Below are 3,968 nucleotides of genomic sequence, written 5' to 3'. Positions count from 1 at the left end.
TGATCTACTAACACATTGTCTTTAAGACAAAATACTATTTACCTTCCAGAAAGCTGCTTCATATTTGTATGAACAATGCATTCAATTTTGGTTAGTAATAATGACTCTAATTACATTATTCAAACTACATTTTGCCATAACACTCTTCAGAGGCATAATTGTAATCAGTTAGGAGTAAGCTTAACCAGGTCTTCTATAAAATAATTCTAATTCCTTCTTATTAGTATAGTAACTCTTGTTCTCTTTGCAAAGTTCAAAACATAATGTTTGAGTTGTTAAATATTACACATTTTAAGATAATGGTTCATATGCAAAAGAGTTTATTTCAGAAGTCATTCTTTCTTTTAGTTGATTGGCATATGTTAGATTGGATGTAATATGAAACTATTGATTTACTAGACACTGAATGACTGACAATCTCAAATATGTGTGTGTGTACTTGAGGTTGTCAGTAAGTCGGAGAGAGAGAGGATGTTTACAAATCAGGTTCTAGCATAAAAACTTATTGCAATTATGTGTGAACTGGTTCCTTTGGTGGGATTAAGTCCAGAGTGAAAAGCAATGCCTAGGCTAGTATTCTTTATGATCTTATGATTGGAGTCTATTTTTCTATGGCTCTATACAGTCCTTTCTTATATTTTAACATACCTCTTAAAATGACAACGAATAAAAATGCTTTTTCTAACTTAATCATAACTTTTCATGGTCCATTAATTTTAGAATAATACATACCAATATGCCTCTGTAACTTATAAGTAGGAAATAGTAAATTATTTTGGTATCTTTTATACTGCAAACTTTATTACTTTTTAGTATTTCTTTTCTAATATATACAAATAAGCACATTAATAGAATTAAAATTATATTTAATGCTTTAAGTAATATATTAACATGTTGTAAAAAGTTAAAATATAGGCAAATTTCACAAACTTTAGTAGTTACTTCACAGAAATTTAATGTATCTTCAGTAGAAAATTTAGAAGTAACCTACCAGGGAATAGTGATTATGATGGCTATAACACATTTTCACATGTGAATGCAAATGTTTCATAACTGTTGGGTTTACAAAGGAAAAATAGGTACAATGTATACTTTAGGCATGAATTTTAAAGATAGCATCAATATTTTGAGATTCTGCAATTAAAAGTAGGTAAGATATAACTTTCACTTTATAGCCAGAGTAATTATATTAATAAGCATAGCTAATACACAGTGAACCCTTTTCAAGTTCTAATCACTTAATAATAAATTATAAAAAGCAGCATTTATTCAGAGTGCACTATGTCACAGAAACTCTGCTAAGTGCATGTTCTCATAATTGTCATAATAATCTTAATTTTACAATTTGAATTGTTTTGAAGCTTAGAAAACTAATACTCTGAAAGTTTCAATAAATTTTTCAACATTACAGGGAAAGTAGAAGGCAGAACCAAGATCCAAACAAAAGTCTATATGTTCCAAAGCATTTGCTTTTTCAATAGCTACAACAAATTAAATTTTAATGATCATTCCTATATCAGCTAGAGTTTGTTCAAAGAAGCAGAAATACGAAGAGTAATATGGAATAAGTGTATTGCAGGAATTATACTTTGCAGAATAATTGGAATGGCTGGGAAAGTAGTTCTAAAGGGGATAATGGGTGATTAGATAAAAGTTAATAAAGACACAATCCAGGGACCATGAAGAAGTCTAGTGAATGCTGTTGCCTCTCTCCTTGTGGTGGGTCTGAAGTCATTATGAGTCAGGAAGACAGACAAGTGAGAAAAAAAATTAAATGCAAAGTGAAGTATGAATAAACTTGATCCCACAAATGAAAACCATGAGGACAAACTGAACCCCATGAGGACAATCTGAAACCCAGGTATGTCAGTGCTTTAAACTCTTCCTCTGAGACCAAACAGAAGCCTGTGCCCATCAGCACAGCTGCAGGTATTGCTGGCCTGGGTTTCAGAGAGAATAAGCAGTGAGATCCAGCATGGGTTGAGGAGCTGATGTTGGGCTGCTGCCACTTTTCAATGAGGTGTGTCAGCAAATCAATTACAACATTCATGAAATGCAGTGATACCTGTACTATGCACCAACTTTGTGAGTATAATAGTTGTTCCATTTCTGTCTTCCAAATCTCATGCAAATTTCCTTTGTGATCAAGCAACCTATGAAGGAGAGAATTCTGGGAAACATTTTCAGCTTATGTAAGACTAGAGGCCCCACAAAATTCATGCGTGGTTACAGTCCCTAAGCCTGGCCTGTGATCAGGGCCATCTTCCCCAGCTGCCTGCAGCCAGCCCCGCCCCCTGCCGCCATCCACCCCCTACCCTGGTTCCCATTCGCCACTGGGTGATCAGTGCTTGACGGACAGGGAAAGGGACCGAGAGTTCAGCTGTTCCCACCTGCTTGCCAGCCCTAGCCCCGCAGCAGGTGGCCATCAGGTGATCGGAGCCTGCTGGCCGGGGAAAGGAACCAAGAGGTGGTCAGTGAACCTCCTAGTGACTGGTCCAGTGGTCGTTCTGCCATTAGGGTCAATTTGCATATTACCCTTTTATTATATAGGATAAGTAGGCAATGCAATTAGAGAGACTATAATATTTATGATGTCTATATACATTAATATGATTCTAGGTAAAGTTATCATGTTTTTTCTTTTAATTTATTGTTGACGGTATTACAGATGTCCCCCATTATCCCCTCCTTTGCCCCCTCCACCCAGCCCCTGCCCCACCTTAGGCCTTCCCCATACTATTGTCTGTGTCCATGGGCTATGCCTATATACATATATGTTATTTAGTTAATCTCTACCTGTCCCCTCCACCCCCTCCCTTCTAAGATCTGTCATTCTATTCCATGCATCCATGTCTCTGGAACTATTTTGTTCATCAGTTTATTTTGTTCATTAGATTCCACATATAAATGAGATCTTGTGATATTTATCTTTCTCTAACTGGCTTATTTAATTTAGCATAATAATCATCAGGTCCATGCTGTCCCAGTGAGTAAGCACTCCCTCTTTTAAAGGTTCCTACATGAGATTTAAAAATATCATGACTTCCACTTAGTAAGTAAGCGTATGGAGTTTAAGTGACCCTCCACTAAAATATATCTAGATTCTGTCTATATTTATTGCCTTCAATTACATTTCTAGGTTCACTGGAAAATAATCTCCAAGGATCTAAAAACAGAAGCAAATAACAGCAGGTTGAAATTGAAGCAGAGAGTTGTGAACATTTGGCACATGCAAAGCAGGTATATTTCCCGGATACACACATCAATACATAATCCTTACGGAACTTAACTGTACAGCAAAGTCAGAAAGCCTGGCTTGAGAATTGCACATTCTTAGTCCCTCATGACAAGAGAAATTGGCTCCAGGATGGTAACATCCCAGGGAACAGGCCAAATCCACTATCAGTCCTGACTGGTGGAAAAAATACCCAACATAGGCATTGGTGTGCCAGAGAATAATTTCAGCAAAGTATAATCTAACAGTAAATAGACTTTTGAAAAGAAAAAAAAAGTAAATAAAAGGAAAGCCACTATGAAATTGGAATGAAAGAAAATATAAGAAATAAATAAATTCAGATATAATGGATAAAGAGCATAAAGAAATAATATGGAGTAAATATAGAATAAAGGAAAACAGCAATAATAAGTGTCTATTTTTTAGGAAAAAATAAGTATAGCTACTGAAAATGAAAAATGCAATTGACAAGTTAAAATCCCCTTAAATGGGCTAAACAAAAGGCTAAAGTCAGGCAAAGAAAAAATAATACACAGGAAAATACACATGCAGAAATATACAAATGCCCTGCAAGGAGACAGAGATGGAGACATGAAAAAATGTTGAGATATGGGGGATACAATGAAATCTAACATATTTAATCTGAGTTCCAGAAAAAGAGAACAGTGGTATTAGAAGAACATTAATATCTGCAGCAATAATAAATGATAATTTTCCAGGGCTGATAAAAGAG

The sequence above is a fragment of the Myotis nattereri genome, assembly GCF_964212035.1.
Source record: "Myotis nattereri genome assembly, chromosome: 1".
In the NCBI taxonomy this organism is placed as follows: Eukaryota; Metazoa; Chordata; class Mammalia; order Chiroptera; family Vespertilionidae; genus Myotis; species Myotis nattereri.
The sequence above is the reverse complement of the archived record's forward strand: the minus strand, read 5'-3'. Positions refer to the sequence as shown.